Here is a 24,897-nt window from a genome sequence, read left to right as displayed (position 1 = left end):
GATGCGGAAGCATATCTCTCCTTAATGTTGCCCTGCGCCACTGAGCAGTACATGTGCCGTGGGCTCTACCAGAAGGGGCGGGACTTCGCCCAAGTTTTCCCGCTTCTTCTCAGTTTGGGGCCGAATCAACTGAACAATAGAATCTCGGATCTCCATTTTTGTGCCATTCAAGTGCATGTGGTAAGGCATATTATGCTCTGAAATGTATTATATTCTAAACTTGTTTGGTTATTATATAATTTAATGGCTTACATAACTAAGCATAAGTGGACGACGTAAGTGATTTATGGTCAGAATCCCTCCAATCATCGTGTTGACTAGTCAGCGCCAATTCACTAACCAACGTTAAGTAACTCTTATTAACTTAGCAAAGGGATGTTAGCCGTCGACATTTACCCCAGATGTTCTAATTATGTTTCATTGTTATTCGATTGATCTGGACTCAAGCTGTAGGCCGACCAGTCAGATGAGTAACTCAGTGGAGGAGGTGAGACACCATATCAATACTTTAAACATCTGTTCATGCAACATTGGTGAGTTAATCACCATTAAATACGATCAGATAAGACCAATGTGTTCATGAAAGGGACCCTCCATGGAGAGTGGCAATTTAGGAGACCGATATTACTTTATTTATGCAAAATGTGTGGGATTTACAACAGTGAATTGGCTGCTCTATAGCAACTGTTGACTTTGATATATTCAGTATTACCTAGAATGTGTTACAGTTGTAGTTAAGGTTGTTTATCTACAAAGTGGTAAGGTTGTAGATGAACAGTATTGGACAATATGTTGTCTGTTTGTTGTGAAGGAGGACTTTGCGGATATCAGGGCATACTTTTCCACAACAAAATGGAACCGCCTCTGTATGGCAGAGAAAAAAAGATTCCTGCAGATCAAGGAAAACCATTTGGTTATGTCGTCTCTTGGTAAACCACTCATACTTAAATACTGTTTTACTGAGTACATTGCTATACATACAGACACAGGTGGTGCTGCTGTACACATCACTGCTTCTTTGTGTCTGTGTCTGTGTGTGTGTGTGTGTGTGTGTGTGTGTGTGTGTGTGTGTGTGTGTGTGTGTGTGTGTGTGTGTGTGTGTGTGTGTGTGTGTGTGTGAGTGTGTGTGTCTGTATGTGTGTGTCTGTATGTGTGTGTGTCTGTGTGTGTGTTTGTATGTTTCTTTGTATGTGTGTGTGTGTGCAGGCCCGGCTCTGGGCATAGGCAGTATAGGCGAATGCTACGGGCGCATCCATCCGCCGGGGGCGCCGAAAATATGGGATTTTTTTTTTTTTTATACTGTATTCATCTAACTTTAACTTCAATGTTTATATTTCTTAATACCAGTAGTTATTTCGAAATAAATATTAGACAACATAACATAACATGCAAAATAAAAGAGCGCCCTAGTTTCCACTTCCTCCGCGCCCCCCCCCCCTAAAAGGGACTGCGGTCATGCCAGCCGACTCATCGAGATCGGCGGTCATGCCAGCCGACCCAGTTTTTTGCCGTACCTGTATATACTAGCCATTACGGTAATAGCGTCTCAGAACTAGTTTAAAGTAAAAGCATTCGTCGGGTAGCCTACAGACAAAAAGACAGTCAATAAAAGCAAATACTATCAAAGGAAGTGTACGGCCGTTGTGGTATTTACTTTCAAAATAAAAGCCCACCAAACATTCCAATCTGAGACACATTACAAATGATTTTGGATTCGATTTAAAAGAAAATGCCCTGTTATTCCATGCTCATTTCACTTCAGGGTTATAGTTCACAACCCCATAGGGTCACCCAAGAAGTTCCAGAACATTCTGATGTGGAGTTTCAAAATAAAAGCCCAGATTCCAATATGAGACATGTTACAATGATTTTGGATTCAATTTCAAAGAAAATGCCCTGTTATTTCAGGCCATTTCACTTCATGGTTATAGTTCGCGACCCCATGGGGTCACGCAAGAAGTTTCAGAACATTCTGATGTGGAGTTTCAAAATAAAAGCCAACCAAAATATGAGACTTATATTTCAATATCTAGTGGGCTTTTAATTAGAAATTACACATCAGAATATCCTGAAACTTCTTGGGTGACACTATGGGGTCTTAAACTTTGACCCTGAAGTGGAATGAGTCTGGAATAACAGGGAGTTTTCTTTTAAATTTAAACCAAAAAAATATGTAATAAGTCTCATATGTCAATATCTAGTGGGCTTTTAACTTGAAACTACCCATCAGAGTATCCTGAAACTTCTTGGGTATCACTATGGGGTTGTGAACTATAACCATGAAGTGAAATGAGCCTGAAATAACAGGGCATTTTCTTTTAAATTGAATCCAAAATCATATGTAATATGTCTCAGATTGAAATGTTTGGTGGGCTTTTATTTTGAAAGTAAATACCACAACGGCCGTAAACTTCCTTTGATAGTATTTGCTTTTATTGACTGTCTTTTTGTATGTACCCGACGAATGCTTTTATTTTAAACTAGTTCTGAGACGCTATTACCGTAATGGCTAGTATATACAGGTACGGCAAAAAACTGGGTCGGCTGGCTTGACCGCAGATCTCGATGAGTCGGCTGGCATGACCGCAGTTAAAAGGGGTAGGGGGCACCAGCAAAAATCTTGCCTAGGGCACCAAATTGGTCAGAGCCGGCCCTGTGTGTGTGTGTGTGTGTGTGGTGTGTGTGTGTGTGTGTGTGGGTGTGTGTGTGGTGTGTGTGTGTGTGCTGTGGTGTGTGTGTGTGTGTGTTAGGCCTGCAGCGGATTCGAATTGTATCCGAATCCGTTCGGTTCGTTTACCACAGTTCGGAGCATTCTGGAGATCCGCGGATTTCGGTTTCATGAAGGCATTGCCTTAAGGTACGGCCACACCAACCGCGTTGCTCGCGTTAGGGGCGTTGAAAATCGGCAATTTTGCATAGGGAACCATTGGTCTGGGCACGGTACACGCGTTGAAGCGTTGAAGCGTTGCGTTGGGGGCGTTAGGCGCGGCAGTTGCACGTAATTACGCACGTAAACGCAGTAACGCGCCCAATGCACCAACGCCCGGAGTTCAGAAAATTGAACTTTCAACGCTCCAACGCGTGACGCTTAGCCGCGGTAGCCAATCAGCGTGGAGCTTGACCCGACGTCACTGGCAGAGAGTAGTGATCTTGCACAGAAGCATACGGCCGACATCTTTCTTCATGGCTGCCGCGGGTTTTTAAAAGATAGTAAAAGGTAGTAAATTAAATTAGGCCAAATTAAAGCCAGTAAAAAGTAGTAAAAAGTAGTAAACGTCATCTGACGAGGTAGTACATTTTCGAACCCTGATCCAACTGGACCAATGGCTTTTTCAATTAATGTTACCTACGTGAAGGCCTAGTTTCTTCAATAAATTTGTGTGAATATATTTTTATGTTGCGAGTAGGACCTGTGACCTAGGATCACGTGTACCGCGCACGCGCGTTAAAGTCAGTTTGGGTACCCGGCTGGCTTGCTACCAAACCTCTCCGTGAGTTCGCATCAAAATGGGTAAATGTAAATTTTCAGACCTCTGGCTGGAGGAATCAGCCTTTAAAGACTGGCTTAAGGTGCAAACACACCAAGCGCGTTACTCGCGTACGACGCGTATAAAATCGGCATTTTTTCCATAGGGAACCATTGGTTTACGCGCGTATGAGACGCGTACACGCGTTACATGCGTATAAGCAACATTTTACTCGCGTTAGGGGCGTATGAGGCGCGTATATATACGCGCGTACATATACGCGCGTACATATACGCGCGTACATATACGCGCGTACATATACGCGCGTACATATACGCGCGTACATATACGCGCGTACGCGAGGAGTTCAAAAAATTGAACTTTTTACGCTCATACGCGCCGCAATAGCCAATCAGCGTTGAGCTTGACCCGACGTCACTGGCAGAGAGTAGTGAGCTTGGACAGAAGCATACGGGCCGACATCTTTCTTTATTCTGGTGGAATATTAACATAGTTACGCCATTAAATTCGGTTTCTGGAAACATTTTTAGCCAAGAATGTGCATTTACTTTCATAATGTTCGCCCTCTGTGCATTGTGAAGGATGTTTGTTTGATAGTTATGACGAAGAGGGAACGCTCCGTTCACTTGCATGGACAGAGTCTCTGGTTACTAAGCAACCTCAACGTCTTGGCGGACTATATATCTGCTGATCAACACTACGAATGCTGGAAACACACCAGACACACCATGTGAAGTTATTTAACCAGATTATTGATATTTATATCTGAGATTATTTAATCTAATCCGATCTAAACTCTATCACCCAAACACGACGGCGTTTGGGTTTCCTACCTCGGACTCCAGCGCAGCCATGTCCATGGCAGCCACGGCCGGCAACTTTCTTTATTCTGTGTGGAAATAGTAACATAGTTACGCCATTAAATACGTTTATGGAAACATTTCTAGCGAGAAATGTGCATTTTACTTTCATAATGTTCACTCTGTGAATGTGAAGGATGTTTGGTTTGATAGTTATGACGAAGAGTGAACGCTCCGTTCACTTGCATGGACAGAGTCTCTGATTGCTAAGCAACCTCAACGTCTTGGCAGACTATATATCTGCTGATCAACACTACGAATGCTGGAAACACACCAGACACACCATGTGAAGTTATTTAACCAGATTATTGTTATTTATATCCGAGATTATTTAATCTAATCCGATCTAAACTCTATCACCCAAACACGACGGCGTTTGGGTTTCTTACCTCGGACTCCAGCGCAGCCATGTCCATGGCAGCCACGGCCGGCAACTTTCTTTAGTCTGGGTGGAAATAGTAACATAGTTACGCCATTAAATGCGTTTATGGAAACATTTCTAGCGAGAAATGTGCATTTTACTTTCATAATGTTCGCTCGGTGAATGTGAAGGATGTTTGGTTTGATAGTTATGACGAAGAGTGAACGCTCCGTTCACTTGCATGGACAGAGTCTCTGATTGCTAAGCAACCTCAACGTCTTGGCGGACTATTTCTCTGCTGATCAACACTACGAATGCTGGAAACACACCAGACACACCATGTGAAGTTATTTAACCCGATTATTGTTATTTATATCCGAGATAATTTAATCTAACCCGATCTAAGCTCTATCATGTACCCAAACACGGCGTCGTTTGGGTTTCCTACCTCGGACTCCAGAGCTGAGTTGAGATTTTTTCTGGTTGCCCGAACGGGCAAGTGGATTTTGGGTGGATGTTAATATAAAAGCTATTTATTCAAATGTTTAAAGAAATTGCAGAACAGCCTTTTTGTTCCGCAAAACCACACAAAAAAGAAAGTAGTTGCAATTGATCAGCGCACTGTCTTCTCTTCTCTCGGAAAGCGAGTTAACAGACACGCATCGCTTAAGTGCGAATATTAAGCCCCGCCTTCTGTCCCACTCACTCGCCAGTGCGGTCTCTGGCAGTGATTCGCTAAAAGTTAGCCAACACAGCTAGCATCTCCAGTGCAGCACCTCCGCGAACGGTTTAGGTAGAAGTTAAATGGAGTAGTGATGGAGGAGTGCAGTTTGGAAGTACTTTGGATTCAGGCAAATTATCAAGGAAAGTCAAGAACACTGTTTTGGGTTTCATAACTGTGCACATGCACACAGCAATAGCGATCTTTTTCACGAAATTGGACCCTCACAAACTACTGTATATATCATGAAAGCTGAGCCTCCACTTATTCCAACAGTCCAAACCATATCATTCTGTGACTAAAACTCGCAAATAACAACTTAAGAAGAAACGTCCCCTTTTCTTTTAACAACCAAAAATGAAGTACCGTATTTTCCGGACTATAAGTCGCGGTTTTTTTGTAGTTTGGCTTGCCCTGCGACTTATATTTCGAAGCGACTTATATGTCAAAATTGTGCGTACATAATCTTCGGCCGCAAGATGGCACCGTCATTCATTAGGCCTACAACTGAATGCTGCAAGCCTACTGCACCACCGAATAAATTATATTCTCGTTGTCATCGTCCTCAATGTTCTCCGGTTCAACCAAAGCTACCCCAGCCTTAGCTGCAATGTTGTGCAACATAGCTGTCACACATATCACAGCGCATGACTTGGCCAGCGAAAACTGGAGCCATCCGCTGGACTTGTGAAGGCATCTAAAGCGAAACTTCCACCTCCCGATCGTGCGCTCAGGTTTAGGACCGCGGCGCATACGCGTCCGGTGGAATCTCGGTGTCACTGAATTCGGTATACTCTCAGAACTACGAGTGGGACCGACACACCTATATTGCTATTGCAATTTTATTCAGTCTCTCCAGACTAAACGTTCTTGTTTAAATGTTTAAAAATAAATGCGACTTATACACCGATGCGACGTATATATGTTTTTTTCCTCGTCATGGAGCATTTTTTGACTGATGCGACTAATACTCGGGAGCGACGTATAGTCCGGAAAATACGGTATTACCTTTGTGATTTTTGTCTACAAAGTTGATTCTGATCGAATAAAACCACTATAAACAGATTATCCAGTATCTGGGCCAAATTTTGCAACTTAACATGGTGTTTTCAATCAATGAATAAGAGAAGGTTTCTTAGGAAATAGGTAAATTGCCTTCAAACAGAAAACATATTCTTTAGCGCAATCTAGTGGCCATATATTTATTTGCGAGTGTTTGGCTTGGTGCATTCGATTGCCCTGAAGTTTAAATAGACGTGTCAAGTGTCAAAATTGTAAGATATCTACCTTTATTTGTGTCTCATAGTAAGACAGTGCTCCCAATTATTTCAGGTGGAAATGTTATCTTCCACTTATGCTGTGTTCCATGGCTTTATTCACTTTAACCAAGTATTATCCCCATTGAATATTTCACTTGCACAACAATCTTTCTTTTGGCCCAAAGATGACATTATCGCCCTTGCAGTTGTGGAGATATAATCTATTTACTTTGGGTATGTTCTTTCCTGAAAAAAACTTTTCCCCTGATATAAAAAATGGTATAGAATATCTATATTTTTCCAGGAATAGTGTTGAAGTTAGAAAATCCAGTATCGTGACTGACAACCCTACTAGAAACGCGATTGTGATTATTCAGTTAGAGCTACAAGAAACTTGAAAGTTAAAAAGACATATCTTTGCTACTACCTCTGACATTTAGTTATGTACATTTGCATAAAATCATGCGGGTCTACATATAACTTGGTGATAGCTTTAATAGGTTGGAATGGTGGACTGAAATCGGGGCCCCCGTGTTTTTTTTTGCATGTTTTGGACACTCGGGTAAAGAGAGGGGCGGTACTGTCAACCGACCACCATCTGGTTGTGAGTTGGATCAGGGAATGGGGGAAATTTCCGGATAGACCTGGTAAGCCCAAACGAGTAGTGAGGGTGAACTGGGAACGTCTGGAGGAGGCCCCCGTCCTAGGTATCTTCAACTCACACCTCCGGCGGAGCTTTTCTGGCATTCCTGTGGAGGTTGGGGGCATGGAACCGGAGTGGGCGGTGTTCAAAGCCTCCATTGCTGAAGCTGCGGTGGCTAGCTGTGGCCTCAGGGTCTTAGGCTCCTCAAGGGGCGGTAACCCTCGGACACCGTGGTGGACACCGGTGGTCAGGGAAGCCGTCCGACTGAAGAAGGAGGCCTTCCGGGATATGATATCCTGGAGGACTCCTGACTCGGTTGCAGGGTACCGACAGGCTCGAAGGGCTGCAGCGGCTGCCGTGTCGGAGGCTAAGCAGCGGGTGTGGGAGAAGTTCGGAGAGGCCATGGAGAAGGACTTTCGGTCGGCACCAAAGTGTTTCTGGAAGACTATCCGGCACCTCAGGAGGGGGAAACGGGGAACCATCCAAGCTGTGTACAGTAAGGATGGGACTCTGTGACCTCAACTGAGGAGGTCGCCGGACGTTGGAAGGAACACTTTGAGGAACTCCTGAATCCGAATAACACGCCCTCTATGTTGGAGGCAGAGCTCGAGGTTGATGGTGTTTCGTCGTCAATTTCCCTGGTGGAGAGTCACTTGAGGGTAGTCAAAACATCTCCGCAGTGGCAAAGCCCCAGGGATTGTATGAGATCCAGCCAGAATGCTAAAAGGCTCTGGGTGTTGAGGGGCTGTCATGGTTGACACGCCTATTCAACATCGCGTGGGAGTCGGGTACAGTGCCAAAGGAGTGGCAAACCGTGGTGGTGGTTCCCCTGTTCAAAAAGGGGGACCAGAGAGTGTGTGCCAATATCGGGGTATCACACTTCTCAGCCTCCCTGGTAAAGTTCTACTCCAAGGTGCTGGAAAGGGAGGGTTCGGCCGATCGTCGAACCTCAGATTGAAGAGGAACAATGCGGTTTTCGCTCCCCGGACGTGGAACTACGGACCAGCTCTTTACTCTCGCAAGGATCCTGGAGGGGGCCTGGGAGTATCCCATGCCGGTCTACATGTGTTTTGTGGATCTGGAGAAGGCGTATGAACCGGGTCCCCCGGAGAAACTGTGGGAGGTGCTGCGGGAGTATGGGGTAAGGGGGTCTATCCTCAGGGCCATCCAATCTTTGTACTCCCAAAGCGAGAGCTGGGTTCGTGTTCTCGGCAGCCAGTCCAGTTTCGTTCTCAGTGGGTGCTGGTCTCGCCAGGGGCTGCGCCTTGTCACCAATCCTGTTTTGTGATATACATGGACAGGATATCGAGGCGTAGTCGTGGTTGCGGAGGGGTTGCAGTTCGGTGGTCTGAGGATCTCGTCACTGCTTTTTTGCAGATGATGTTGGTCCTCATTGGATCATCGGCCTGTGACCTTCAGCACTCACTGGATCGGCTGGCGGCCGAGTGTGAAGCGGCTGGGATGAGGATCAGCACCGCTAAATCTGAGGCCATGACTTTTAGCAGGAAACCGGTGGATTGCTTACTCCGGGTAGGAAATGAGTCCTTAGCCCAGAGTGAAGGAGGTTCAAGTACCTCGGGGTCTTGTTCGCGAGTGAGGGTACTATGGAGCGTGAGATTGGCCGAGAATCGGAGCAGCGGGGGCGGGTATGCGTTCGCTTTACCGCACCGTGTGAACGAAAAGAGAGCTGAGCCGCAAGGCAAAGCTCTCGATCTACCGGTCGATCTTCGTTCCTATCCTCACCTATGGTCATGAGGGCTGGGTGATGACCGAAAGGACGAGATCGCGGGTACAAGCGGCCGAGATGAGTTTTCTCAGAAGGGTGGCTGGCGTCTCCCTTAGGGATAGGTGAGAAGCTCAGCCATCCGGAGAACTCGGATTAGAGCCGCTGCTCCTTTAAGGAGTCAGCTGAGGTGGTTCGGGCATCTGGTAAGGATGCCCACTGGGCGCCTTCCTTGGGAGGTGTTTCAGGCACGTCCAGTGGGGAGGGAGACCTCGGGGAAGACCCAGGACTAGGTGGAGACATTATATCTCAACACTGGCCTGGGAACGCCTCGGGATCCCCCCGTCAGAGCTGGTCAATGTGGCCCGGGAAAGGGAAGTCTGGGGCCCCCTGCTTGAGCTGCCTCCCCCCGCGACCCGACCCTGATAAGCGGTGACGATGAGGATGAGGATGAGGGTCAACAAATCACACGCGGGGAAAAACACATGATCATTAGCATGAGCATCGACAAACTGAGGATTTTACCCATGAGGGCGGGGTGTCAATCAGCAACCGTACAGCGATCTGATTGGATGACGGATCCGTCGCTGCCAAAAAGTTTAACATTTTTCAACTTTCTGACGGAGCCGAAGGCTCCAACGGAACGTACGGATCCACAATGCATTGCGCGTCCGTCCCCATTAAAGTCAATGGGGATCACGCAACGGACGCATGTAGTGGGCACGGGGCGTAACGCGGTTGGTGTGGCCGCACCATTATGTAGCGTATTTTGCCTACTGTAGCCTACGTCCGATACCAAAGGGTGTTTAGGACCCAGCGGAATGCATTCTCTCCAGTGCTGCCCGAGCCAATGAGACTTTTCCTGCCCCTCCCTTCAGCCTGTCAGCGTTAAAAACAAACTGGGCTTTAAACGATTCCTAAATTTAAAGAAAGTAATTGATACAATTATATTCTAAATATACGGGAGATAAATACAAACGGGTGATAAGCGGGATAACGGCCTTCGATGTCAACCGGTTCGATGGAAATAATGGACAGGTAGAGGCAACTCTGGCTTCATGCTGCGCTCGTCGCCAGAGTTCTAAGCCTCGTCGGCCGTTATCCCTTACATGTTACACTCAGTGCACCATGTTTTCAAATGCATTTAGGGGAACATTTATTGCACAAAAAAGCCTTGCAAGTTGTCTGATTGCAGTCAATTAACACATTGCAAATAGCCTGTGGGTCTCATTCATTTTTGTGTTACTCCCCCAAACCCTCCGTCAAAAAAAAGTCTGCCTTTTTACTATCACGGACATGATCCTAATCCGAACCGTATCCGAAACCGAGGCCCAAAACGGTTATCTGAACCGAACCGTGGACACACTGATCCGTTTCACCACTAGTGTGTGTGTGTGTGTGTGTCAGGCCTGTCCTTTGTGGCTCCAGCCTTCATGAGGAGAGAGAAGCCCGGCCAGGTGAGAGTCTGCTCACCTGAAGAGACAGACTCTGAGGAGGAGCAGCTCTGGACCTCTGGATTGACCGGTACAAAGACATTTACAAGACATTTCTGGAAGGAGTAATGTGCAGTGAACATTATCCCTTTCAAAGCCCTGAAGATACATTAGCCCGCATCATTTACCAAAGATATAGCAACAAAAAGGGGTTTTATTGATTTAAAGGGATTTTATTGCATCTGAAAAAAGGAAAACCTCTAATAAACATTTTTAATAATAGGTTGTACCTCATAGTAAATTAGCAGGTTATATTACCCATTTTAGTCAGTTAGTTGAAGTGAGTCGTTTATATACTTTATTAGATTAGATTAGATTAGATTAGGCTTTATTGATCCTTTTGGGATGACTCCCTCAAGGAAATTGATTGTCCAGTAGCTTACAGAAAGAAACACAACACAATATTAAATTATATACAATATAAGATAAACAATACACTCTTAGATAACTATAAAAAGTAAAATAAAAAGTAAACAGTAAACAATAATTATAATATAATATAAGATAAACAATAAACTTGACTAACTAACTATAAAAAGTAAACAAAAACCAGTAAACAGTAAACAGTAAACAATAAACTCTGAGCTAATATAGAAAGTAGATAATAATAGAAGTAAAACAGGATTCAAGTAAAATAAAAGATAAATGTAGGGAACTGTATAGAGGATTAATATAAATAAATAAATATAAATAAATAAATGTAAACATAAATAAACATATATATATACATATACACATGCACACACATATACATATACATATACACACATACACATATATACATAAACATACACATACATACTAGGGCTGGTAACATTCCCCAGAAATTAAATTTGAATATTGGTCTTAAAAAATGGTCTGAATATCGAATATATTCGAATATTAGAAGTGAGAAGTGATATTAGAAGAGAAGTGGTCGGGCTGTAAAACGCTGTTAGCTTGGGTTGTTTGGGAAGCGGGCCGTCTGCTTCGTCTTCACCAACTTTGTTCCATTCGGTCGGGTGGAACAAAGACAACAACTATTAAATGCATCCTCAAATTTGTGGTAGTCGAGTGATATGCCAGTTCCGCATCGCATAACTTGCAAACAGCCTTGGATTTGTCGACAACTTTACCTCCAACTGACCAGAATCCAAAAAAGCGCCAAACAGTACTTCTTAAATTATCTGGCTTAACAATCACTTTGTCCGTGGCGGTGTTGTTGACTTCACCGGATTCCATTTCCCCGGTTTGTTTTTCGGGCTCGCTGGTTTGTGTTTCATACATTTTCATACATTTATCGGTGTCTACAGTGAGGTGGGGAGGTGGAGGTGGTGGAGCGCAGTCCATGCTTCCTTGTTGTGACACGTGACTGCAGCTACACACAGGCCAGTAAGCGACGCACCATGGGACACAACGGAGGAGAATCAATGCGCGCGCTGCCCTGAGCAATAAAATATATATTTTGTAAATTATTCGAATATTCATTTTCACGTTCGAATATACATATTTTTCCCATATTCGAGGAATATCCGAAATTCGAATATTAATTTACCAGCCCTAATACATACACACATACACATACGGCATTGTGGATAAATATCATATCATATATGAAATGACGGTGAGCAAGGGGTGGCTGACAGTTAAATTAAATTAAATAAATTAGCAGTTCAAATTAAGCAGTGGAATAGGTTATATCTCTCCTCTTTACTCTATTACTACTATTACTTCTATTTTATTTCCTCCTACTTCCCTCCGAGTGAGGAGTTGTATAGTGTGATGGCATGAGGGACAAAGGAGTTCTTTAGTCTGTTGGTCCTAACTTTGGGAAGGAGCAGCCTTCCACTGAACAGGCTCCTCTGGTTGTTGATGACAGTGTGCAAGGGGTGGCTGGCATTGTCAATAATGTCCAGCAGTTTGTCCAGTGTCCTCCTCTCTGCCACTGTCACCAGTGGTTCCAGCTTCATGCCGACCACAGAGCCAGCCCGCCTGATCAATTTATCCAGTCTGGAGGTGTCCCTCTTGTTTATGCTGCCTCCCCAGCACACCACAGTGTAGAAGAGGACGCTGGCAACCACAGACTGATAAAACATCCACAGCAATTTGCTGCAGATGTTGAATGACCGCAATCTCCTCAGGAAGTACAACCTGCTTTGTGTCTTCCCATACAGGTAGCTGGTGTGTGTTTTCCAGTCCAGTTTGTTATCCAGCCAGACCCCGAGGTAATGGTAGGAATTCACAGCCTCCACCTCAGCTCCGTCTAGCAGGACTGGTCTCGGACTTGGTCTGGATCTTCCAAAGTCAATGACCAGCTCTTTTGTCTTAGAGGTGTTGAGCCGTAGCCGGTTAGTGTGGCACCAGAGAGCAAAGTCCCCCACCAGACTCCGATACTCCCCCTCTCTGTCACCCCTAATACACCCAACGATGGCTGTGTCATCGGCATACTTCTGTAGATGACATAGCTCAGAGTTGTAGCAAAAGTCTGAGGTGTACAGAGTGAAGAGAAGAGGGGCCAGCACTGTACCCTGGGGGGCTCCAGTGCTGCTGACCACAGTGTCAGACGTGATGTCCTTCAGCCTGACATACTGTGGTCAGTGAGGTAATCATCAATCCAGTCCACCAGATAGGGTTCCACTCCCCATCCTGTTCAGTTTGTCGTGAAGCATAGGGGGCTGGATGGTGTTAAAGGCACTGAGAAGTCCAAGAGAGAATCCTCACTGTGCCGCTTCCCTTATCCAGATGGGAGTGGACTCGGTGTAGCATTGTAGAGGATGGCATCCTCGTCACCAACATCTGGCTGGTACGCGAACTGCAGGCGGTCCTGGGCGTGTTGTACCTGGGGTCTGAGGAGGTTGAGGAAGAGCCGCTCCAACGTCTTCATCAGGTGTGAAGTGAGTGCCACCGGTGGGAAGTCATTCAGCTCGCTGGTCCTGTTCTTCTTCGGAACCGGAACGATGCAGGATGTCTCCAGATCGTGGGCACTCTCCCTAGCCGCAGGCTAAGGTTGTAGATCCGTTGTAGCGGCTCTCCCAGTTCTGCAGCGTAGGTCTTCAGCAGTCTCGGACACACTTTGTCTGGGCCTGCTGCTTTCCTGGGCTGGAGCTTCCTCAGCTGTCCTCTGACCTGGTCTATGGTGATGTGAGGCGGGGATTGTGTTGAGGGTGGGGGGGGAGGAGGGGGATGTTGTGGTGTCTGGGGGGAGGTGTGTAGAGGAAGAAGGAGAGATGGCTGTGGTGAGGGTGGGGGTGGTGGTGGTGGTGGTGGTGGGGGGGACGAGGGCTGGTTGAACCTGTTGAAGAAGTCATTCAGCTCGTTCGCCCTCTCCGTTGTCTGCATTGTCCCCCCTGTAGCTCTGGTCTTTGTGTTGTGACCTGTGATGGTCCTCACACCTTCCCAGACCTCCCTCATGTTGTTCTCCCTCAGCTTCTGCTCCACCTTTCTCCTATAGCTGTCCTTAGCTTTCCCTCACACAGTGTTTCACCTCCTTCTGTGCTGCCTTCATGGCCTCCCTGTCCCTGCTCCTGAAGGCAGCCTTCTTCTTGTTGAGGACAGCCTTGACTTCCCCGCGTTACCCATGGCTTGTTATTAGGGTAGCAGCGGACAGTCCTGACAGGGGAGACCACGTCTGCGCAGAAGTTGAGGTACTCCGTCAGACAGTGTGTCATCCCCTCTATGTCCTCACCATGCGGGTCGATCAACACATCCCATACTGTGGTGTCGAAACAGTCTCTCAGGGCACTTTCCATCTCAGGGGACCACCTCCTGATGGTGCGGTTGTCACCGGCTGTCTTTGGACCAGGGGGATGTACAGTGGCTGTAGGTGAACCAGGTTGTGATCAGACTTCCCCAGTGGGGGGAGGGGAGTCGCTCTATATGCATTCCCTCACATTAGCATAGAGGAGATCAATTGTCCTGTTGTTTCTGGTAGTACAGTCTACAACCTGGTGAAAAACTGCCAAAGTAGAATCCAAAGTTACATGATTAAAGTCCCCAGAGATGATCATAAATGCCTCAGGGTGCTGTGTCTGCAGCCTTGCTGTGACGGAGTGTATCTTCTCACAGGCAGTGGCTGCGTCCGCTCTCGGAGAATGTAAACACAGACGGTGATCACATGACTAAAATCCCTCGGCAGATAATATGGCCGCAGGCTAACAGCTAGCAGCTCGAGGTCCCGGCAACATGAGTCTTTATGGAGATATGTCCTGGGTTACACCAGCGGTTGTTGACATACATGATGAGACCCCCACCTTTGCTTTTTCCGCTCGCTTTAGTGTCTCTGTCGGCTCTCACGGCAGTGAATCCCAGCAGGTCCACGTTAGCATCCGGTACAAGGTGGTTGAGCCATGTCTCTGTAAGATGAACAAGCTGCTGTCACGGTAGATCCGTTGGTTGTTCAGCGCGGACAGCTCGTCGATCTTGTTCGGCAGCGAGTTCACATTCCCCATGATTACGGAGGGAATAGATGGTTTGTAGCGCCTACGATTATCCGCAAGCTCAGCCTTTATCTTAGCTCCAGCCTTGCAGCCCCTTGGTCTCCTCCTCAGCTCCGCTGGGATTGGGTGTCGTATCCCAGCCCGTCCGTTTGTTTGTTTGTTGTTTGTTTTGTCCGTTTGTCCGTTTGTTTGCAAAGCCAGTAGTTCCTCTCTTGAGTAAGTGAGAGAGCTGGCTCTTGGTTGCATTTTTAGAAAAAATAAATAGAATAGAAGTATCTATAGTATATATTATATAGTTTAGTATAGTACAGTATATATATTAAACACACAATAAGTAGAAAGAAGTTAAAAACGGGAGAGCTACTGGAGAGGCAGCCGTCTCCCACAGCGCCATGGCAACAAGAAGTGTCCCTTTTATTGTCAGTTAGTAGGAGTTAGTAGCATACATCCTTACTTATAGTTAGTCAGATATAGTATGTAAGTTAGGTTTTATACTTCATTGGTATATGAATAGTAGCTTATACTACCTTTTTAGTCAGTTAGTAGTCAGTAGGATACTTCCTTACTTAGATTCAGTAAGTAGTTATTTGGTTATTTGAGTACCTTGTGGCAGCAGCAGAGAGAGGTCATGTTTCCCGAAGCTCCGCTAGGCATTGGAAAAAACTACTTAATTCATCATTTAGATCTACTTTATCTTATTTTATTTCATGATCATAATACCTAACAGTATATAGTTTGTTTTCGTCGTCCTCCATCGCTCGATTCAACAATACATTTTGGCACTTTTTACTCCCGGATCAGACCGCAGAAAAAGCCTTGGACTTTCCTATCGCCAACATGCCTCTGTACTCGGATATCTCAGGCACGGAGACTGGGAAATGCACAGACTGCACCAAAATGCAACAGAGGGTGGCTTTAATTGAAACAAGACTAGCAGCATTAGAAAAATGCAAAGGACCCCTACAGGATACAGTGCCGATGGGTGAGTTTGCTGAGCTCACTCAGATACAGCAAGATGATCAAAGCTACACTGTATCCTTCCCGAAGCTGGACAAGAGAGAGACAGTTCCAGCTGCGTTTCAATGGCACAGAGTCGGCGCTAAGCCAAAACAACATACCAAAGTGAATCAACAAGATCACTCAACGCCAAATGCTAAACTACCCAAAGCTAAAGTTATCAGCCGGATTAGCCCGTCACTGAAATTAACCCTGCCACTGAAGAACCGGTTCCTGCCACTTCAAGAGTCCACGAACGAGCCTGCCACCCATGCACCCCTGAGCCCCGAGATGCGTCCGGACGGACAGTGCGGACAGAGACGGAACATGAACCAGTCGCCATGGAGGCGAGCTGCGCATGCCTCGGCCACCTGTGCACCCCTGACCCCTGAAATGTGTCCGGACAGACGGTACGGACAGACATGGAACAACCAGTCGCCACGGAGGCGGGCTGCGCATGTGTCTGCCACCGTCCAACAAGGGCCCATCTCAGAGGAAGCAGATGAACCAGACACTCTGATTATAGGAGACTCAACCATCAAGGATATAACCGGTAAGAAGATCAAAACATGCAACTTCCCATATGGAATGGTTAGTGATATCAACCATAAACTAGCCAAAATCATATTGGAAAACCCCAAAATCTCACAGATTATTGTGCATGCAGGATTTAATGATATTCAAAGAGAACAGTCAGAACTTCTGAAGAGGGATTACACTGATCTATTGGATACACAGGACAAAATACACATCAACTCTTTCATCAGTGGACCCATACCATCAGTTGACAGGGGAATAAACAGATTCAGTCGTCTACTTGCACTGAATACATGGCTTTCCAGAGTCTGCAATGAAAGAGGAAGGGGCTTTATTGACAATTTCAACTTATTCTGGGGGCGCAAATATCTTTTCAGAGCAGATGGCCTACACCCAAACAGGTTAGGCTCAAAACTGTTGAGGGACAATCTTCTCTTCTCGCTTTACGCACAGGCCACAATCTTGCCATGGTCTGAAGCACAGGCCGCAATCAGAGCACAGGTTGAGAAGAAGCGAGACTACAGCCTCCCCCACACATCTACTCTGCCACTATCTGACACACAGATAGCAGACAGCCCACAGACCTTGAAGAGAGACAACAGCCCGCCCGACGCCATCAACACTGTGCCTTCCCCAATCGCTGATGCTGGCTTGACGAGGAACGGCCACCCCCCTCCTCTGCATTACAGACCAAAGACCTTGAAGAGAGACAACAGCCTGCCCGACACCATGGACACCGTGCCCTCCCCCATCGCTGATGCTGGCTTGGCGAGGAACGGCCACCCCCCTCCTCATCTCTCCCATAGCCACAACAACTCCAGCTCCACTGTCTCCTCCCTTTGCGATTTTCCAGCTGAATTTAAGAAACAGGAATATGTAGGCATCAAACTTGCATCTGTGTCAATGATAGCATCGCCAGGTCATTCCCACAGGCTGATAACACCAAAGCGGAGGGCGCCCCAGCCCCCTGCCCCCTGTACTGATAGTAGTCCTGAGTATTACTGAGACAAAAAAGGGTTCAGCCGTAGACAAAGTATAAAGGACGTTTCGCATAATCTGCTGAACCCAAGGTTGCCTATGTCAAAACATGGCAACTTTTGCATTCCTGCTGTAACCACTAAGAGAGTAAACAAAGGGAAACGTAGACACACTGCTAACCTCACAAATCTCATACATATTTCCTCCAAACCAAAACAACCTTAAAGCCTATCAACAACACCATCAGGATGGCTCTACTTAATGTTAGGTCTCTTAATAACAAATCATTTTTAGTTAATGATTTTATTACCACCTCTAAACTGGATTTTATGTTTTTAACTGAAACATGGCTGGAACAAAATAACAGTGCAACCGTTCTGATAGAGACAGCTCCTCCCAACTATAACTTTTTTGATGCATGTAGATCTGGAAAAAGAGGTGGAGGGGTTGCTGTTATATTTAAAAAAGATTTTCAGGGGAAACAGATGTTATTTGGTGATTTTCCATCATTCGAATACCTTTGTGCTGTATTGAAATGCTCCCCCAGAGTTCTCCTATTAATTATTTACAGGCCACCCACATACCCACAATTTTTTCGATGAATTCACAGAATTATTGTCTAGCATCTCCACAGAATTTGACTGTCTAGTTATAACTGGTGACTTCAATTTTCATACTGATGATTTGAATGACAAGTGTGCAAAAAAACTTTTTACCATTTTGGACACATTTGAACTGTCCCAACATGTGAAAGAGACTACTCATTGTAAGGGCCACACTCTAGACCTGGTTATCACAAAGGGCCTCAATGTTTCTGATCTCTCTGTGACTGATCCTTCCTTGTCTGACCACTTTTGTGTTTTCTTTAATATATCTTTTATTCCCGACATACAGACAAAATCAAATACTGTCAAAAAACGGTATATCAATGAAGAATCGTATGTACTTTTTAGAAAGGCCATCTCCTTACTACCACCTCTCAACCCATGTTCTGCTGATGATCTTGTAGAAAACTTTAATTTGAAAATTTTGAAAATCATGGATGTCATTGCACCTTATAAGGTTAAAACGGTTTCTGGAAAGCAAAAGGCACCCTGGAGAAAAGCTGCCTCTGTAACAGCACAGAAAAAAGAATGCAGGAAGGTTGAACGCATCTGGCGTAAAACAAAACTTCAAATTCACCATGATATCTACAAAGAGAGCCTCCGTGCCTACAATTCAGACTTAAAAAGTGCTAGAGAAACATTTTTCTCCAATATCATTAAATCCAATAATAATAATGCAAAAACCCTATTTGCAACTGTTGACAGACTGACCAACCCCCCAACACAAATTCCACCTGATCTCCATTCCACACAGAAATGCAATGAGTTTGCAGCTTTTTATACTGATAAAATTGAAGGCATCAGACGCGCCATCAATATCTCCACTTCAAACAAAAATGTTGGACTACCACCCTGTTCAGGCAAAAGTAACGTGGCAGGGATGGCATGCTTTAATGTTATTGACTCTAAAACTCTTGTGGAAACTGTTACACAACTAAAGCCATCCACCTGTTGCCTTGATTCGTTACCTACCAACCTCTTTAAGAATGTTTTTGACTGCCTAGCAATAGACATATTGCAGATAGTTAACAACTCTCTCCAGTCAGGCAACTTCCCAAAAGCCCTGAAAACTGCAGTTATTAAACCCCTTTTAAAAAAGCGGAGCCTAGACACCTCTATTATTAACAACTACAGACCAATATCAAATCTGCCCTTCATAAGTAAAATCATTGAGAAAGTTGTCCTCCAGCAACTTAATCACTTCCTGGCATCAACTGGTTGTTATGACACCTTCCAATCAGGATTTCGACCCCTGCACAGCACTGAGACCGCCCTCATTAAAGTTGTAAACGACATCCGTCTTAACACAGACTCTGGCAAAACCTCAATACTAATGCTACTAGACCTCAGTGCTGCATTCGACACTGTAGACCATACAATACTTCTGGACAGGTTAGAAAACTTGGTGGGGCTTTCAGGCACAGTCTTAAATTGGTTCAGATCCTACCTACAAAATAGGAACTGCTTTGTTTCCATCGGCGACTTTGTATCAGAATCAACCAACGTGATGTGTGGAGTCCCACAAGGTTCGATCTTAGGACCCTCTTTATTCAACATCTACATGCTCCCACTAGGGCAAATCATGCATAATAACAATATTGACCATCATTGCTATGCTGATGACACGCAAATCTATGTATCGCTATCACCAAATGACTATCGGCCCATAGATCTGCTGTGCCAGTGCATTGAGCAAGTGAAAGACTGGATGTGCCGAAATTTCCTTCAGCTAAATGAGGATAAAACTGAGATAATTGTATTTGGTGCTAAAACGGAAAGGCTTAAAGTAACCCAACACCTTCACTCTCTGTCCCTGAAAACCTCAATCAAAGCCAGAAACCTAGGGGTTATCATGGATTCTGATTTACATTTCGAAAGTCACATCAAATCAGTTACAAAATCTGCATATTATCACCTTAAAAATGTAGCAAGACTTAGAGGGCTCATGTCCACAGAAGACTTACAAAAACTTGTACATGCCTTTATCACTAGTAAGCTTGATTACTGCAATGGTCTCCTTACAGGTCTCCCAAAACAAACTCTAAGGAAGCTTCAGCTTGTTCAGAATGCTGCTGCTAGAGTATTAACAAAGACCAAAAAATTTGAACATATTACACCAATTCTTAAATCGTTACATTGGCTTCCTGTAGGTCAGAGAATTGATTTTAAAATCATGTTGCTAACCTATAAATCCCTACATGGTTTTGGCCCAAAATATTTAACTGATATGCTTCCACTACATAAGCCTTCTAGAACACTAAGATCTTCTGAGACCAATCTGTTAATTATCCCCAGAGTAAACACGAAACATGGGAAAGCAGGATTTAGTTACTATGCAACCAATAGCTGGAATAAACTCCCTGAGGATTTAAGACTTGCCCCAACTCTGAGCACCTTCAAAACAAGATTGAAGACTTTTATGTTTTCTTTAGCTTTCTGCTAAATCTTAAATACTTTAGCTTTATTTTACTAAAATGCCTTTTTAACTTTCCCTTTATTTTCAATTTAATTTTCTCACTTTCTTAAATACATTGCCTTTTTAACTTTCTATTTTACTCATTTCTTTGCATATGTTTTCTTTTACTTATCTATTATTTTATTTTAATGTATAACAATGTTTATATGTGAAGCACTTTGAGTCTGCCTTGTGTATGAAAAGTGCTATATAAATAAAGTTGCCTTGCCTTGCCTTGCCTTGCCTTGCCTTAAATATTAATTGATTGTAAGTCAGAAAGTTAAATACTAACTTATAGTAAGTTAATAGTAATAGGTTTTATACTGCCTTGGTTGTTAATAGCTTCTAAGCTACCTTTAAGTCAGTTAGTCATAGTTAATATAGTACATCCTTACATATGGTCTGTTTGTTGTAGTAATAGGTCACATCCTAACTCATATAGTCAGTTGGTAATAGTTAGCAGGTTACATCCTAACCTAAAGCCAGTTATGTCAGCAGGTGCTCGAGTGTGGAAGCCACCAACAGTCAGACAGGGGTCTCTACAACAGCCCAGTACGTCAGATGCAGTGTCTGTACAGGTATAAAACAGCACACATCACCTTCAGCAGCCTTACCATGTCCTGTCCTCTATGGTACGAGACCTGCTTCATGTCCGTGTGACAGCAGACTCATGGATTAAGGGTATTAATTACACCAGCACGATGTATAACCTTAGACGTATTGTTGCTAGGAGGTAAGGTACCTACTAGGGGTGTACGGTATAAACGGTGCTGAAGGTATACTGGTGTGAATTTGCACTACGGTATAGATTTTGACGTTACCTCGGGACCGGTGTGACTGGTAGACAATGTTGTGTGTAACGCGTAACAAAGTAAGTAATGCGTTAATACAGTTCCCTAACTACTTTTTCATGTAAAAAGTAAAGTTACGAGCAACTACTGAAAATATGGTAACGAAACATAGTTCCTTTTTCAATTCGGCACCACGTTACTTTTCCCAGGGACAGATTGACAGCGATACTGCCTGAGAAGGCAGTATGCAAGCACGCAGCAAGCGCTCCTGCGTGCTCGCGCAATAGTCCCTTCACGAGCTCTCATTCCACAACGTACGAGACAGACACTGGAAGCGTGAAGCCGTCGCTGCAATCAGACATTGCTTCCGCAGGCATTTTGAATGCCAGTGGTGGAACGAGCTGACAAACGTTGTCACTGTTTACCTGTCTAAGGACATGGTTCCCTTTCAAAATGTCGATAGAAAGGTTTTTAAAGAGATGGTCAAAACACTCGATCCCAGGTACGCGTTTCCTGCCCACACACACTTCAGCCAAATTAAGATGCCAAAACTATACGGCAAGGTCCGCAAGCAAGTGGAGAAACAAATCCATACTATTAAACATTAGTGTTTTTCAGAGATGGAAGTAACTTCAGAAAATAATTTTTTTGATGTGGTTTTGCTGCCTTTCCAGTATTTTTCCCCCTTCAGAGGCATTTATATCGAAATTAGAAAATAAAATTAACATACCGTGATATAATACCGTTACCGTCTATTCCTCAAATCATACCGTGATATACATTTTAGTCCATACCGTACAGCCCTAGTACCTACTAGGGGTGGGGGAAAAAATCGATTTTCCGAATTTAATCGATTCTCTCTAGAACGATTCGTTCTCGATTCAGAAAGGTTCATAATCGGAATTTTAAAAATGAAATTAGTTCGCCTGCTGCAACATTCTGTTCGCCCGCTGCAGAACGCAACAGAAAACTCTCCTCTCTGCTCCGCTATACACGCATGCGCACTAAGCGCACTAAACGCACATGTTGAATGTTTATAAACAAAGTTTATAAACATTCAACTGCAAGCTCAACTCTGCCAGGATACGACGGGCAACATTGCAGAGTCATCAATTACCCGCGATATAAAGAAGGCGATCAATGAGGACCTCAGCAAAAGGTACACGTCTGACCTAGAGAGAAGAACACTTCGTTCAGCTTCTGCTCTGGACCCGAGATTCAAGGGACTGCCTTTCCTTTCTGAAGATGATGTAGCGGAAACATTTGGAAGAGTTGTTGCTGAAGCTGCATCACTTGAGGTAAATTTCATTTTATTGTATGTAGCATTATTGTAAGATTTTAGGCTGGCCTACTTAATGCATAATACGGGCTCATGTATTGTCCGGAGGTCATTATCCAAAAATAAGTCCCGACGGGGCAAACAGCGCCCCGACGCGCAGCATACGACGGACAATACATTATCCCTAACATTATAGCCTACGGTTACTTGCCAAAACGATAAAAGACATTCCTCCAAAATACCTAATTTTAATGATTTAGTTGCCGTTTTGTGATTTCCGCTAAGAAATAAATAGTTCTTCAAGCAAATAGAACTTTTAAGTTCCAGGCGTTGCGAAGAAAGCCATTACGTGCTGACTTCAAATTAATATGAGTCTGTTACGTTAAATGACCGTACCACTTTCGGAATTATATGAAATATGTGAATTAGAGGCACAAAACACAATATTGAATAGATATTGAACAGTAACCTAATACCTAATTTATGGTTTGACTTGTTTTATTTCGTTTTTTATATTATTTTATTTATTTCTTATATGGTTAGGATTGGAGATATTTACATTATATGGCAATGTAAAATGAGGCTACTGTGGTGATCTGTTCTTATTGTGTTTACCTACAGCAACAGGTAAGAGTGGAAGAACATGAAGTCACAGAGGGCACCCAACCTACAGAGGAGCAGAACCAAAGCTCCCCCCCTGCCAAGAGAAGAGCACCATCCTCTTTGTTGGAGAATCTGCTGGGGAATACCTTCTCTAGTGCAACTCAGCCCATCTCTGCCTATGCTCAAGCTGAGGAGGAGGTTAACAAGTTCCGTGGTGCTCCACCAGTTCCTCTCTCTGAGGACCCTCTCAGCTGGTGGAGGAAAAATGAGATTATGTATCCCCTGCTCTCCAAGTTGGGCAAGCGATACTTTTGTATTCCGGCCACCAGTGTCACTGCAGAAAGAGTGTTCTCTACTGCAGGAGATATTGTGACTGCCCAGCGGAGCACACTCACACCAGAGCATGTAGACCAGCTCCTGTTTTTACACAAGAACTTGCATATGCCATGAGCTTGTTTTCTTTGTCAGATCACAACACTACATTACTTAGATATGTTAACACATTTCACCCCCCTTTCTCTGGCAATTTTTGCTTTGTGTACTAAAGATGCAGAGACACTGCCTCGTTTCTGTGCTTTGAGAACTATGTATATATGTTATTTTGTTGGTCCAAGTTGTGTTTTGCTATTTATACAGTGTGAGATGCAGTTAGCTCTACGTTAGCCTAATGATTGGGTAGAAATATTGCCTTCAATTTAATGTTAGTCACATGAATATGAGAACTTGCATATTCCATGAGCATCCACCAGTTATTAACTGGAAATGAAGCACCTTTAAAATGCAAGCGCCATAAAGTAGCATATTATTGTGTAACATTATTTTCTTTCTCAGGGACATGCTGCTTATTATCAAAAATAAAAGTGGCATTTTGTGTTTGAAGTCTTATTCTTATCATTGACTAAGAGCAGCTTTTTCTTTAATAATTTAAAAGAAAAATTAATGTATTTACATTTTAACTTGGCTACTTCCATATTGTGTTGAAATGCAAGCTGCATTGGTTATTGTGTTGTCGATAGAAATTCATATTTGTGACAAAGATATTTTTTCTTTTATAAAAAGGTAATTCATCTATTGATTTTTTTGAGCAATGCAATAATCGATGCAGCTTGCATTTCAACATAAAATGGATGTGTTAAAAAAAAAATATATATATATTATAAAAAAAAAAAAAAATTTATTACAAAATCGATTTAAAATCGATAATCGATTTAAAATCGAATCGTTGACCTCTGAATTGATTTCGAATCGAATCGTGAGATGCCAAGAGATTCCCACCCCTAGTACCTACCCACATTAATAAAACAGTGAGTACTCCTAACTAGTCGTTCTGTCTTTCAGAGTCTCTCAGGGCGGGGCTGGAGTGACCAGGAGGTCTATGGAGGGACCACTCCTTCTCATCCAGAGATCGACCGCCCCAGAGGAGGAGTAGAGAGGGGCTCTGCAGTCCAGGAGGAGGTCTCATTGGGTTAGCTCTGATCCCACCACTGCTTCCCTGCAATAACACCTTGTTGTGCACTTATAGTCTGTAACTGTGTGTGTGTGTGTGTGTGTGTGTGTGTGTGTGTGTGTGTGTGTGTGTGTGTGTGTGTGTGTGTGTGTGTGTGTGTGTGTGTGTGAATCAGTTATCCATGAACATATGAAGGGCTCAAGTGTTTATTCAAGAGAGACGAACCTGAGAAATTTTCTCAGA

At 44.1% G+C, this 24,897-nt stretch overlaps 1 long non-coding RNA gene across 1 annotated transcript; it reads left to right on the top strand.

The window, feature by feature from the left end:
* The first annotated feature begins 815 nt into the window (after positions 1–815).
* Positions 816–24,623, top strand: LOC130378370 (uncharacterized). The gene is made up of 4 exons (XR_008894673.1): positions 816–929; positions 10,441–10,579; positions 21,033–21,112; positions 24,546–24,623. It is a non-coding gene; the product is annotated as an uncharacterized LOC130378370 (long non-coding RNA).
* The last annotated feature ends 274 nt before the right edge of the window (positions 24,624–24,897 follow it).

The sequence above is a fragment of the Gadus chalcogrammus genome, unplaced genomic scaffold (genome assembly GCF_026213295.1).
Source record: "Gadus chalcogrammus isolate NIFS_2021 unplaced genomic scaffold, NIFS_Gcha_1.0 GACHA073, whole genome shotgun sequence".
Lineage (NCBI taxonomy): Eukaryota > Metazoa > Chordata > Actinopteri > Gadiformes > Gadidae > Gadus > Gadus chalcogrammus.
The sequence above is the reverse complement of the archived record's forward strand: the minus strand, read 5'-3'. Positions and strand labels throughout refer to the sequence as shown.